This window comes from Macaca thibetana, chromosome 6 (genome assembly GCF_024542745.1).
Source record: "Macaca thibetana thibetana isolate TM-01 chromosome 6, ASM2454274v1, whole genome shotgun sequence".
Lineage (NCBI taxonomy): Eukaryota > Metazoa > Chordata > Mammalia > Primates > Cercopithecidae > Macaca > Macaca thibetana.
The window spans coordinates 159,294,809-159,310,222 of NC_065583.1; the positions used below are offsets into that span (position 1 = coordinate 159,294,809).

Genomic DNA, 15,414 nt, shown 5'->3' on the forward strand with positions numbered 1-15,414 from the left:
TGGTGGCTCACGCCTGTAATCCCAGCACTTTGGGAGGCTAATGTGGGCAGATCACCTGAGGTCAGGAGTTCAAGACCAGCCTGGGCAACATAGCAAAACCCTGTCTCTGCTAAAAATAAAAAATTAGCCGGGCATGGTGGTAGGCGCCTGTAATCCCAGCTACTCAGAGCCTGAGACAGGAGAATCGCTTGAACCTGGGAGACGGAGGTGGCAGTGAGCCAAGATCATGCCACTGCACTCCAACCTGTGCAACAGAGCAACATTCCATCTCAAAAAAAAAAAAACATGGAAAAAGTAGTAGAATGGAATTCTGGGAATGACAATGAAGAGAAGTTGAACTGATGAAGTACAAAGTTCTAAGGCTTCTTTTTCGGTGTCATCTCCTTTTCTTCCCTATTTTCCTGTCTACTCAACCCCAATATTCTAATTTCTCAATATGAAATATGATTTTTATTTCTCTTTAAACGCACAGCTGTTGGTGATTTCTGGAGACATGCCCATTATTTTCTCCAGTCCATTTTGTGGGTCTCCTCAAATACCTACAAACTTCACAGTCTGGTTGGCGTTTTTAAAGCACGTTGCTCCCTTGAGTTGCTCAAATTATTTGACATAAATATTCCCTTATTATTCATGTCAGTTTAAAGGAAAAGATCAGTACAAATCTTATTTTAAACCTCAGGAAATATAGAGCAAAGTTAAGCATCTTATAGTAAATCATGTTGCCTTTCAGCGAGTGAGCAGAGCCTGGTGGACAGATCTCCCAACTCCTTGTAGTCTTTTAAAAGTATTATACAATTATATTTTATTCTTTGTTATCCACCTACAAGACAAGAATGAATAAATCCCCCAAAATGGTAGTCAATCAAAAGTTGCCTTTTCAGGACCTTTCCTTTTTTTTTGTTTAGTAAAAATGCCTCTGATGTTTTGAGAATTCATAAAACCGCAAACAAAATGGAGTGAGTCCCTTGTCATGTTCTAATTCTCCAATAACCACCAGAATCTTCCTTCCCCTCCATTCCATTCTGAGAAACAGCCACTTCACCTCTCAGAATGATGGGAAAGATAAGGCACATACCAAGCTAAATCTTCTCCCCAGATTCCCTCTCTACACGTCCCTGGGACAGGAAGGTCTCAGCTGGCTGACTTGGGCATCCTCTGTGTGCCACAGGTGGGGGATCACCATAGAGAGCCCTCCGTCGGACTCCCTCTGCCCCTGGCATTCTGCCTCCCAAAGGTAACTGTCATCTTGAAGACGGAGCCACACCAGGGCAAAATCCCTTATCCTTGCTGTGTTTCAGCAGAAGTGAAACAGACTGGGATTTTCAAAGGTACTAAAGAAAGGAGAAAGGGAAATCAAAGAAAATCAAGAAAATGTAACAAGCCTAAAACTCGGAAGCACAGAAACCCGGCTGAGCATGTCCACCACTCACAGGCCCTGTTCCACCCCTCATCCAAGATCACAGGCTTGATTCACATGCTCAAGACCGCCTCGTGGCCTCCTTGCTTCCCAGCCCCCGAGTCATGGCCACTGAAAAGTGCCACCTCACGTCCCTGCCAAGTCTGTGTCCTAGACCACTAACTCCCTGGATCAGGGGCATTGCTGAACTAAGACCAAATCTCCAGATAAGAGGGAGATTATCAGATTCTTCGCATGCGATCCGGCTTATGGGAATGCGGGTGGGGTGTAGGAAGTGGTTCAGCCCCATATGGATCCTTATAATGGATGAATTATGAAAAATATAACCACAGAATAAACATGCCATCCACACAAGATGAATCAGGTACACACCACAAACTGTGTAGGTCTCAGTGAAATAGACTATCTGGCTGAGGTGGGAGGGTCCTAGGCTAGTGCTATGGGAAGACAAGGACATGGTGGACAGGAAGGAGGTGACCGAGGCAGGGAGAAGGAGCTTGTTGCCAGAAAGTGGGGCAGGCCTGCGGTAGAAACACACGCCCCAGAGTTAAGGAAGCTGTGAACTGTAAGGAGCAGGCTGTGTGGTGCCAAAGAACATTGACATTTTTCAAGATGGTGGGAGGATTTGAAAAGGAAAGTGAGCAGCCCAAATGTGATCATAGTTAACATCAACTGAGTTATGCCAGAAATGCGCTGGACACTTTATATGGATCTTCTCATGTAATCCTCACAACAACCCCATGCTGTAGAAGTACTGCTGTCCACATTTTATAGGAAAGTTAACAAGCCTTGAAGAAAGTAACTTGACCGAAGTCGCACAGACTAGTGAGTACAAAACCAAAATGAGAACCCACATCATTGGATATTGAAGTTGGAGCACTGAACACTATGTATATACACACACACGAGCACCCGTGCACGCACACACACACATGTTAAATATCAAGGACTCAACAGAGCAGGAGTATTTTCCAAAAGGAGGAAGAGTCATAGATTGCAAGTGATCATGGAGTATTGGTGTAAATGAGTCCCCAACCCAGTAGATGAAATGTGAAAAGGGGGAAGCCGGGATACTCTGCAGGGAGTGGGACCTCAGCTAGGGTGCGCATTCTTTGAAGACTGAGGACACAGAAGGAAGTATCCACTGAAGAACAGGAATCCCAGACAGCCCGATGGAAAGGGTTGCCATGGGAGTAAAAGAGGAGTCAGGAGTCCGTGGGAAAGCCCCACAGAGCAGCAGGGGGCAAGGGTGTGTGAAGGAGACAGATTACCGGCCTGGCCAGAGCTTGAGTGATCCTTGGAGATGACAGGATGGTAGGCCAGATGGGATAGACTCCGGGGGGCCGCAAGTGTGCTGCCGTTTCCGCGTCCTCTGAGCTGCCAGGGCCTGGAGCACTCAGCCTGTGGTCAGTTGGTCGCTGGCCCCGGTGGAAGGGGAATCTCTGGGGCCACAGATGGTGGAGGAGGAAGGAACTCTGCCTGGCCCGCTGGCAGCTGGGAGCTGGGAGCTGCCAGACCTCGAAGGAGAATTAGTTGGTCTAGGAAGCTTACCCTGGCATGACTAGGGAGGTAAAATAATCTGCCTAATGTACATTCCTCTTTTCCCCTGGAAAATCTGAAATAGAGAGCAGTCTGCTCTAAGCATGGTTGTACATTCTGTTTATTTAGAAGAAGCCGGGTAAGGAGTTCCCCCACCCCCGCCCCCCAAGCAAAAAGACATGTAGGAACTATAATGTGGAAGAACCTAAAACTCTATTTTTGGTTCTCAGGTAAAGTCGGTCATGTATGGCAGCCATGTGACTAATGTCAGAATCACTGCTTTCTGTCTATTTTTCTAGTCCTCCAACCATTTATATTTGGAAACTATCTCAACCAGCCACTAACTGTATGTCATGGACTTTCTCAACCGTCTTGTACGCCAGCCATCTCTGACTCCTGCCAGGAGGAATTATGTTGAAACCGTTTGAGAGTGTGGTTTTTAGGTTCCAGCAAAATACTTCTTTAAAAAAAAAAAAACCTCCTAGGAAAATGAGTTTGAACTATATGTAATTTCTGCTTCTGTTGAGTTTTCTGCAATGGTTCTTTCAAGCTAAGAACAGCCCAATTCTCAAGCCAGGATCATTTCTCTTGGCCACTGTTTCATTTTTCCTTTTTTATGATGGAAAGTTTCAAACGTGCAAAAATATAGAGAAAAGAACAACGATGCCCTGTGTACCCCTCACCTGGCCTCAACATTCGACAATTGTCAACTCATTTTGGCCACTATATTCAGTGAATGATGAAGGAAGGAAGGAAAGGAAGAAAGGAGAGAGGGAGGAAAAGAGGGGAAAGAAAGGAAGGGAAGAGAAAAATAAAAGAAGAAAAGAGAAAAGAAATGAAAGGGCTAGGCCTGGTGGCTCCTATCTGTAATCCCAGAGTTTTGGGAGGCCAAGGCTGGAGGATTACTTAAGACCAGGAGTTTGAGACCCACCTGGGCAACATATTGAAAAATCTTTATAAAATGTTTTACATGAGTCAGGCTTGCTGGAAGGTGTCTGCATTCCCAGGAAGCTGAGGCAGAAGGATCACTTGAGCCCAGGAGTTCGAGGCTACGGCGAGCCATGATTGTGCCACTGCAGTCCAGCCTGTACAACAGAGCGAGACCCCATCTTCAAAAAAATAAATAGAAGAAAGAAAAGAAGAATATGTTAAAATGTGTGGCACAAGATTTGGAGCATGTTCCTCCATATTTCCTCTTACTTTGGAACTCAAATTGAAAAATATTTTTAAATTTCTCAGTACAAATTACATACAATTGGTTTTACGAAATTCTTCCTAGATTCAAAATTTCCATTAGATTTCAGGGAAATCACTAGAAGCCTAGTTAAAAAGGAGTCTGTCTCATTGCAACTTACTATGATGAATGTGACTCTAAAACAAAACTGATTATTGATGCCAAGCTCACATTTTACTTGTTGGGGATTTTAACCACATGGCAGCAACTTCCAGTAAGAAGCTTAAAAGTTTCCCAGCTAAAGAAATGCTGGTGGTGGTGGGAGTGGTGGGAGACGGGGGAGGGGTGGTGAAAATAACATTTGATTTCTGAAAACTCCAGAGAAGCCATGGAAGTTTACATTTCAGATTGTTTAAAGAAAAGTGCATCATGGGAGATCATCTTAGGGTGAATCAATGGAGATAATTCTAGAGGAAGTCAGAACTGGTTACTGTTCTTGAGGTGGGAGGAGACGTTGGTTTATCTGTTGAGAGTTTCTCAAGCATAGCATGACTTTCTTCCTCCCTTCCTTTCTTTTCTTTTCTTTCTTTCTTTCTTTTTCTTTCCTTTTATTATTTCTTTTTTTGAGGCCTTTTATTATTTCTTTTTTTGGCCTTTCTTTCTTTTTTGAAGCACGAGGCCTGGTGGAGAAAAAGTGAATTTATATCATCAGTATTAACAATCATACAGTCACTTGCCAGAGTCTTCTGTTTTCTGTTAGCAGGTGAAAAGTGAAAGGAGAAAATACAGGCAGTGGCAGCCAATTTTAGCTTGCCATCTAGCCATGTCATTTATAACCAGAGTCATTTGAAACCTCCCATTGTGGGATTCCATGAACTCAAATGACTGCCCCAAAATACTGACCACGTCTACATAACAGCAAACATAGGTTTGGCATGACATTGATCAGGGCCTGAAATCTTGGCCAGCGGCTTCCTGACTTCCACGTGGAATCCTCCCTAGAACAAATGCTTAGGGCAGATGTTTGTTTGAAATGAATGCAGACACACAGAGGTGGATGCACAACTTTCTCTCTCTCTCATACACACACAAACACACCCATATTGGTAATTACATAAGGTAATTACTTTGCACCAACCTAACATGAGGTTTTTCAAGAACCCTGGAAGTAGCGTGCACCCACCTGGGACAATCCTTCTCTTTCTTGACCATCCACAGAAGTGCAAGGGAAAAGACCACCGTCTGGAGAGTTAGTGGCCTGAGTTTTTCTCTGTTCCATCCGGAATGGACAGGTACCTTAAGTTCTGGGGCCTCATTTACTTCTGCTCTGACATAAGGGAAAGAAGTAGACCAGATGATTTGTGAAGTTCTAAAGGCAGCTCCAGCCAGGTACAGTGGCACTCACCTGTAGTCTCAGCTACTCAGGAAGTTGAGATGGGAGGACGGCTTGAGCCAAGGAGTTCAAGACCAGCCTGGGCAACATAGCAAGACCCCATCTTAAAAAATAATAATAATAAATAAAGGCAGCTGTACAAGCACAGGGAACTATTAGCACAGAGTAGGGCTTGGTGTCTGCCAGTGTGGATTGAAATCTTTGCTCCATGCTTCCAAACAGTGCAACCCTGAGACTGTTGCTTGCTTTCTTTTGAAAACTAAAGAGAAGAATACCTATGTCACAGATTCCTATAAGAACTGAATTCTTTAAACATATATAAAGCACCTGACTTAAGGAATATGTCATAATGCTAGCACCCTCCTTCTTAAAATACTATGATTTCAAACGTCAAGGAATCTGGGAAGTTTGCCTTTTTAGAGCACAACTAGATAATTCTGTCCAAAATATTTCCCACTATAACTTATTACTCATTGGAGGATAAGTACAAACATTTAGGTCAATACCACTGAAAAATACTCATGAGACAGAAATATTGCATAGTCCACGTCTTATGTGAGATATTTTAGATACTTTTTCTTTCTTATTTGTTTCTTCCTTATTTCTTCCCTGTTCACTTCCAAATAAAAGAAAGGTATAAGTTGAACCAAGTCGAGAAAGTGAAGTCTTTACAAAGTTTATATTGCTAATTAAATTAAGGTTTTTAGCAGATCAAGGACAAATAGCTGAGTTCAACAAAATATTTCCTTTGATCTCAAGGCTTTTTACTTCAAAGACTAACCAGCGGGATCATGCAGGGGGCTGCCAGTGAACCCCTCCTCTCCCCACAATGAGGGGGCTCGGGTGAATAGAACTTTGGAGAATCTGCTTCAGAGCAGTGTGAACGCCTGCAGTGGTTGGTCCTGCCCAGGCCAGCCTCTGGGGTGAGACATGTCAGCGGAAAATAAATGAGTCAGAAGACGTGAGTTTGAGCTTGAGTCTACCCGTTACTCACATCCCACGAAAACGTTGCTTGACATCAGTCTTCATGTTCTCCCATGAAAAATGGGACAATGATGCCTAACTTACTTGTCTCATAGCTTTGATCTAAAGATAATGCCAGGTCTTTGGATACACCAAATTCTGAAATAAGATTAAGAAATAAAACCCCAGGCCAGGCGCAGTGGCTCATGCCTGTAATCCCAGCACTTTGGGAGGCCGAGGCGGGCAGATCATGAGGTCAGGAGATCAAGACCATCCTGGCTAACACAGTGAAACCTCGTCTCTACTAAAAAATTCAAAAAAATTAGCCAGGTGAGGCCGGGCGCGGTGGCTCAAGCCTGTAATCCCAGCACTTTGGGAGGCCGAGACGGGTGGATCACAAGGTCAGGAGATCAAGACCATTCTGGCTAACACAGTGAAACCCCGTCTCTACTAAAAAATACAGAAAACTAGCCGGGCGAGGTGGCGGGCGCCTGTAGTCCCAGCTACTTGGGAGGCTGAGGCCGGAGAATGGCGGGAACCCGGGAGGCGGAGCTTGCAGGGAGCTGAGATCCAGCCACTGCACTGCAGCCTGGGCGACAGAGCGAGACTCCATCTCAAAAAAAAAAAAAAAAAAAAAAAAGAGGAAAACAAGAAATAATACCCCAGAGGAATCCTCAAACAGCTTACATTTTCTTCCAGGAAGAGTTTTTCAGCCTGACATGGTGGCTCACACCTGTAATCGGAGCACTTCGGAAGGCTGAGGTAAGTGAATCTCCTGAGCTCAGGAGTTCAAGAGCAGCCTGGGCAACATGGTGAAACTCTCTCTACCTGAAATACAAACAATTAGCCCAGCATGGTGGTGTGTGCCTGTGGTCCCGGTTACCCAGGAAACTGACGTGGGAGGATTGCTCGAGCCTGGGAGGCGGAGGTTGCAGTGAGTCGAGATTGCGCCACTGTACTCCAACCTGAGTGACACAGTGAGACTCCATCTAAAAAAAAAAAAAATAGTTTTTCTACTTGTCTCTCCAGTGCTTAGCACACAGTAGGTGCTCAATATTTCTTTTTCGAGTGAGTGAAGGGGTAAATGAAGACTGTGGCGAGAGCTGGGTCCTGGGACTCTCTGCCACTTAGATTTGTTCTTCCTTCCTCTTAGATGACCCCATTCATCATGCCATTGCAGCCTAGACCCTACTTAACCCTGGAATGTGGTAAGAAGGGTCGCGGAGGGAGAAGGGCAGTGGGAAGCTGGGAGAGAGAAAGGGCCACCCTGGCACAAGGAAGGAAGAAGGACGGTTATGGGTGATTCCTGCAACTGCCCTCTAATGGGAGTCGGCTGTGTCCCCAGTATAAAGTGTGTCACACTACCTTGGACAGTTGGTCCTCAGCATTATTCCATTGAGTCCATGTTTGCCTCTGATCAAAAGGATTAAGCGTTTATACATTTCCAAATTTTCATAAGCCTGGAAAGATGAACACCCTAGTTGGTGAAATCCAATGGCAAGTCATCAAGTCATCCTAAATTCTTAGTCACCAAAGAGAGAATTCGGGACACTGGGGAAACCCAGACGCTGACTACGCGATGAGAACATAATGAATAATGAGGGCTGAAACAATACAGGTATGGGCCACAGGCTTCTAGAGATGGCTTTCAAGCTTCCCTGTGCCTTTGAACTTCTCATTCCCACAATGCCTTTGGACAGAGTTTATTTTTCAGAATCAGAGATAACGGGCAGATGCCAACAAGCTGAGCTTTGCTGTGAGCTCTGGGGTGGGGCCCAGATGGCATCCTCCTGGGGTGTCAGCACTGGGTGTTGCCACATCAGCGTTCCCCTGCCTTAGACGGATTGTTTCTCTTTGACGTTGGGATGGTTTCCTAACCCACGTCTGCAGTGAATCAGCCCCTGATAGAGGAATGACTCAGTGGACTTCTGTAGTCGGGTACCCAGATTGAAGGAGACACATTCAAAGACACTGGTATCACTCAGGATGTCTGAGGCTGCACCTCACAGGAGATCCAACTGATAGTGACTTCAAACATAACCATGTGTGTTTATCTCACGCAACAAGAAGTCTAGGGATTTATGGCTCCGGGGTTATGCAGCTTCTCTGCAATTCCTCTGGTTCTAGAAAGGCAGGATGTCGTGACAGTGAGAAGTACAGCCCCTGCCATGGGTCTCCCTGAGTTCAAATCCCAGCTTTGGTGCTCCTTGTCTGTGAAACTTCCCACAAGTTACTGAACTTCGCTGAGCCTCGATTCCCTCCTCTGTCAATTGGAGAGAACAGTAGTTCTCCTTCCAGAGTTGCTGTTAGAATTAAATTAGTTAATACCTATAAACTGCTTAAGGAGAGGCTGGCATATAATAAGCACTATGAGTGTTAGTTCTTGTCATCTTTATTTACTTTTATCATCCCCTCACTGTCACAAGATCGTTCTCAAAACAGCAGGCTTTCACACCGCACATAACAGTGTGCAGGACAGGAAGGAAAGTGCTGGAGGGGACAAGGCAAGGGATAAGAATGACATGGGCCTCTCCTGGGCATCTCTCTCCTTTAGCAGGGAGAAAACTCTTTCCCAGACCTCATGCCTTTGTCAGAGCCTCTAGGTCAGGATTGGGCCACACAGCGATGTCTGAGCCAATACCTGGCAAAGGAGAGTGAAATTATCATGGTTTAGAGCATCTGTGCTATTTCCCGTGGTAGCTCCTAACCACAAAAAGCAATTTAGATTTAAATTAAAATTAAATAAAATTTAAAATTTAGGCTGGGCGTGGTGGCTCACGCCTGTAATCCCAGCACTTTGGGAGGCTGAGGCAGGTGGATCACCTGAGGTCAGGAGTTTGAGACCAGTCTAGTCAACTTGGTGAAACTCCGTCTCTACTAAAAATACAAAAATCCGCCCGGTGTGGTGGTGCATGCCAGTAATTTCAGCTACTCAGGAGGCTGAGGCAGGAGAATCACTTGAACCCAGAAGACAGAGGTTGTAGTGAGCCGAGATAGCACCACTGCACTCCAGCCTGGGTGACAGAGCGAGGCTCTATCTCAAAACACAATACAAATTAAATTAAATTGAATCCAGTTGCCCGGTCACTGGAGCCACATTTCAGGTACTCAGTAGCCACGTGGGGCCGGTGGTCTCCATAATGGGCAGTGCAGCTCTAGACCATTTCCATCATCCAGGAAGGTTTGTCAGACAGTGCTGGAATCAGAGCCCACTCCCACAGGTGGATGAGGGTAAACCTTCCCCGAACACATTTTCTCGTGGTGTCTGAAAAAAATCAGGGCTGTGTTCACAAGGAAGAAGGAGAGGTGGCTGCTGGGTTGGTAGTCAACAATGAAGGAGACACAGGAGGGAAGACCAGCATAGACGCTGGTGAGATCAGAGCTGTGGGTATGAGTGTGGCTACTGGGTGAGAAGCTCAGCAGGGTTTAAGGAGCCTCGTTAGATTTCACATTGACCATCCTGGCCTCTCTGCCTGCAAGGCACCCTGACACACACAGTCTATTTTACTGTGGTGGAAATTGGAATTATAAGAATTGGTTGGCTGGGCGCGGTGGCTCACGCCTGTCATCCCAGCACTTTGGGAAGCAGAGGAAGGCAGATCATGAGGTCAGGAGATCAAGACCATCCTGGCTAACACGGTGAAACCCCGTCTCTACTAAAAATTCAAAAAATTAGCTGGTCGTGGTGGTGAGCACCTGTAGTCCCAGCTACTTGGGAGGTGGAGGCAGGAGAATCACTTGAACCCGGGAGGCAGAGGTTGCAGTGAGTCGAGATTGTGCCACCGCACTCCAGCCTGGCGACAGAGTGAGACTCCATCTCAAAATAATAATAATAATAATTTATTAGACACTCTTTCCCCTCTCAAACAAAGTAGTTAGTAGTTTCTGTTACTAAAGTGCAAATATGAGCCTCCACCCTGCCTACATCCCGGACCCCAACCCAGCCTGAGAATAAGACTCTGTAAATTCCCCCGTTGATGTTGCCTTTTTTTTACTATTGACATATAAAATGAGAGAATAAAAACCATTTTCCACTATACATACTCACCATGAAGGACAATGTACAACACACCAAAGCCCTTGGGGTAGTACTACAGATCCGACCGCAAAATGCAGCCTCACGTGCTTCCCTAGGGGCTCTGGGGAGCAGTAAAGGTTTTAGAGCTCCTCCTAGTATTTGAGAAGGTGTTGGTTGGCTGTGGCAAACATGCATTTGGAGCAATAATAACAACCAACGTGCAGTTATGCTTAACTATATGTCAGGCATTTGCTCAAGGTCAAGAAGTGGTTGGGAGTTGAATTTGCACCCAGAAATTCTAGTGCCAAAGTCCAGGTTCTGCTGCGCTCTCTTCTCAGGACTCAAGGTGAGCATGCTCTTTGGAGATCTGCAGGCTCAATGCCTCTCCAATGTGAGCGTGCATCAGAATCATCTGAAAAGCTTACTGAAGCACAGATGGCTGGGCCAGCAGTGTGCTGGAGCCGGCTCCTCCTCTCAGCTCAGGAGAGCTTCTTGTGCGCACCTCTTCCCAACTCCACAGTCAATAACAGCAGGTTGATAGCTTACAATCAGTCATAGTGTGAGAATTTAAACCACTGGAATCAGCAACTTGATGGTATGTGCTTTCTGGAGAGCTGGTTGTTAAATCTTTACCAGCACACCACCTGCTAGTTCCCATCCGTAGAGTCCCTGATTCAATAACTCTTGGATGGGGCCTGATGATTTACATTTCTAACAAGTTCCCAGGGAATGCTGATTCTGCTAGTCCAGAGAGGACACTTTGAGAAACACTTGGAAGACGTGAAGTCTGTTGTCTGATTTCAGGGATCTCTGATTTCAGACAACACACAACAGATTCTTCCCTCCTGCCTAAATCATAAGTCATCATTGACAAGAGGAATGCTAGAACTTTCATCTAAGAGTGTTGGCTGTAGACGACCCTATATCAAATCAATACTAAAAAGAGTTAATGTTTACAGAATATTGACTGTACGCCAGCTACTTACTGTCCTGCTTATTTCATGCATTAACTCATTTAATCCTCCCAAGAACCGTAGACAGCAGGTTCTACTAGTATAGTTGGCGCTAAAGCACAGAGCAGTCAAATCGCTTGCTCAAGATTATACAGGGAGTAAGCGGAGTTGTGAAGATGTGAATATGAGCAATCTGGCTCCAGAGCCCATGGATTTAACTGCTGCAGCACAAATCACAGATGAGACCTGACTGTAGTTCTGCCAAATATAAAAATCTAGTCACAGTTCCCTTAAAAGAAGAATAAGAACTTCAAAGAAAACACACAAAAAGGAGAATTGAAATTGCCAAGTCTCTCCCAACTGGACTTTCAAGACATAAAAGAAAATGGATAAAGAAGTTTCCAGTCCCCTCATTGTCCTTCAGGATCATCAACGTGCAGAAGATCACACCATCAGTTGATGAGAAAGCCAGTCTCCTGGATCAGGGGTCAGCAAATGTTTTCCATAAAGGACAAGATAGTAAACATTTCAGGCTTTGCAGGCTGTACAGCCTTCATTGCAATGACTCCACTCTGCCTTTGTAGTTTGAAAGCAGCCATAGACCACACATGAGAATGAGAATGAGAATGAGCACGGCTATATCCAGTAAAGCTTTTTTTACAAAAGCAGGCATTGGCCTTATTCGGCTGTGGGCTGTAATTTGATGACCTGTCCTGGATTCATCTAGAAGTTACTCTTTATTTCTAAATAACTAACGGAAACTATATCTCCATTAAATGTAGGTAGAACTTTACAATAAATAAATACATAAATAAATAAATACCCAGCCGGGAGCGGTGGCTCACGCCTGTAATCCCAGCACTTTGGGAGGCCGAGGTGGGTGGATCACCTGAGGTCAGGAGTTTGAGACCACCCTGGCCAACATGGTGAAACCCATCTCTACTAAAAATACAAATAGCTGTAATCCCAGCTACTTGGGAGGCTGAGGCAGGAGAATCACTGGAACCCAGGAGGTAGAGGCTGCAGTGAGCTGAGATTGCGCCACTGCACTCCAGTCTGGGCAACAGAGTGAGACTTCATCTCAAAAAAAAAAAAAAACACACACACACACACAAAACCAAACACATATATCTAGGTAATCACTTAACAGATACCAGTGGGAACCTCCCTGGAAGACAGTCCATCTCTCTGGTTCTAATCTGGGGACAGAAGGTCTTTCTTGGCTTTAGGTTATGATAGGAGGCTCAGCTGGCTGGAGAATCACACTACTGAGGAACATGTCCACAGATCCAAAGCTTAGCTCAGCTTGAGTCCTGTTGGCCAAAAAGAAAACAATGCATGCAGAAGAGTCTCATCTCATTTGATCACCTCAAATACAGATTGACAAACCCAGAACCCAGTCAGAGTGGAGCTTAGAAATCAGCAGCGTCATCTTTCTTCTTAAAATATTGATTCATTTTATTTTATAAACCAACATGATGCCAAGGAATGTGACGATGGTCTGTAAAGGATGTTTAAACAACATGTCGCAGATCCATCTTCTCTTTAACATTGAGATTGGCGCCATCTTGGTAAATGCTCCATAACTTTTCTCCTAGGCCCTGGTTTGTTCTCCCTGCCTCTAGATTTTCACTGCTCCTGATTACCGTTCTGAATGTACATCCCTGATCCTTTTGAATTCATGATCCATCCTCTCTGGATTACCACTGCATATTGACTTAAGGTCAAACTCCCCAGCCTGGCATTCAAGAATTGATATGACCTAGCTTCTTTTTCTCTCTCCTATTTTACCTCAAAACTATCTAATTTCTATACCTAGAAAATCATGTCTTGGCCGAGCACAGTGGTTCATGCCTGTAATCCCAGCACTTTGGGAAACCGAGACGGGCAGATCACCTGAGGTCAGGAGTTCAAGACCAGCCTGGCCAACATGGTGAAACCCCGTCTCTACTAAAAATACAAAAATTAGCCAGGCATGGTGGCAAGAACCTGTAATCCCAGCTACTTGGTAGGCTGAGGCAGGAGAATCACTTGAACCTGGGAGGCGGAGGTTGCACTGAGTGGAGATTGTACCACTGTATTCCAGCCTGGGCAACAAGGTGAGTCTCCATCTCAAAAAAAAAAAAAAAAAAAAAAAGGAAAAAGGAAAAATAATGTCTCACCTAAGGAAGTTCCGAAGGCATAGTCAAGTGAGACAAGTGTTTTAACTAGAGCAGCAAGACCCATATATATAACCTTAGGAGAATCATATTCATAGCAAAGGAAAAGACAAAGCTGTAGGCAGCAAGACAAACTAGAAATCAAAGGAATAGTCTGGGACAAAGTTTCAGAAATAGAACAGCATTATGTGACATTTCCCATTTTCTGTGGTAGTTGGTACATGATGTCTGGACAGATCTGGAACCTTAGAGGAACTGCCAGGCTGATGCCTAGGTCAATGCTTTTCAAACTTCCTTTCTCTTAGAAACACTTTGGTGAGTTTTAACTTTGATAGGCCTCACCCCAGACCCAGAGAAGACGTCAGGAAATCTGATTTTTTTTTTTTTTTTTTTGAGATACAGTCTCACTCTGTCACCCAGGCTGGAGTACAGTGGTGCAATGTCAGTTCACTGCAACCTCCACCTCCAGGGTTCAAGCGATTCTCCTGCCTCAGCCCCCCGAGTACCTGGGACTACAGGCGCCCACTACCAAGCCTGGTTAATTTTTATATATTTAGTAGAGTCGGGTTTCACCATGTTGGCCAGGCTGGTCTTGAACCCCTGACTTCAGGTGATCCACCCGCCTCGGCCCTCCAAAGTGCTGGCATTACAGGCATAAAGCCATGATGCCTGGTCAGAAAATCTGAATTTTAAGGCCGGGCGCGGTGGCTCAAGCCTGTAATCCCAGCACTTTGGGAGGCCGAGACGGGTGGATCACGAGGTCAGGAGATCGAGACCATCCTGGCTAACACACTGAAACCCCGTCTCTACTAAAAAATACAAAAAACTAGTCGGGCGAGGTGGCGGGCGCCTGTAGTCCCAGCTACTTAGGAGGCTGAGGCAGGAGAATGGCATAAACCCGGGAGGTGGAGCTTGCAGTGAGCCGAGATCGCGCCACTGCACTCCAGCCTGGGCGACAGAGCGAGACTCCGTCTCAAAAAAAAAAAAAAAAAAAAAAGAAAATCTGAATTTTAATAAATGCTTCAGGTAATGCTAATGATTGTTCAAGTTCAGGAAAATTCTGACTTCACATTAAAATCACCAGGAGACTCTGCAGGGAGACCCCATGCAGAGCCCACAGGGAGGTGTTCCGGCCGACAGCCCAGCTAAGGTTCCAGCCAGCAGCCAGGCTCAACTGCCAGACATGTGTGTGAAGATACATCCAAGATGACCCCAGACCCCAGGCACCACCACACCCCAGCTGAGGCCCCAGACATCAGAGAACAAAGACAAATCATCACCTATTCGCCCTGTCTCAATTCCCGACCAACAGAATCCAGGAGCCAAATAAAATGGTCATTTTATGTTTTTTGGGGGGTTTTTTTTTTTTTTTTTTTTTAAGCGTCTGGAGTTCTTTTTAAAAGTGCTGCAGCTTAGGTCCTGTCCCCAGTACATCCTGATTTATTTAGTCTGGAGTGGGATCTGGTATTAATTTTTTTTCCCTAGTTTTTGTTATAAAAAATTTTAGTATCAAAATTGGACAAATAATACATGCAGATCTGTAGATCCATTATAGTTGTGAATATTTTGCAATACACTAGATGGGTAGATAGATAGATAGATAGATAGATAGATAGATAGATAGATAGAAGACAGATACTACTGAACTATTTGAAAATAATTTGCAGATTTGACGTTTGACCCCTAAGTTTAAGCATGGAACTATCTAACAATAAGAGAAGAGATTACAGGCGTGTACCACCACACTTGACTACTTTTTGTATTTTTAGTAGAGATGGGGTTTCACCACATTGACCAG

At 45.0% G+C, this 15,414-nt stretch overlaps 1 protein-coding gene and 1 pseudogene across 48 annotated transcripts in view; one reads left to right on the top strand and one right to left on the bottom strand.

The window, feature by feature from the left end:
• Positions 1–15,414, bottom strand: part of BASP1 (brain abundant membrane attached signal protein 1) — a 1,209,505-nt gene that overhangs the window by 87,110 nt on the left and 1,106,981 nt on the right. Inside the window, exon 1 of one of the 47 annotated variants that reach the window (XM_050794740.1) lies at positions 1,007–1,011. The exons of the other annotated variants lie outside the window; for them this stretch is intronic. The gene's annotated coding sequence lies outside the window, so the exon portion shown is untranslated. Of the gene's footprint in view, positions 1–1,006; positions 1,012–15,414 lie in introns of those variants that run through there. 47 annotated transcript variants of the gene reach the window in all.
• Positions 1–15,414, top strand: part of LOC126957185 (uncharacterized) — a 107,481-nt pseudogene that overhangs the window by 27,116 nt on the left and 64,951 nt on the right. The window lies entirely within an intron of this gene.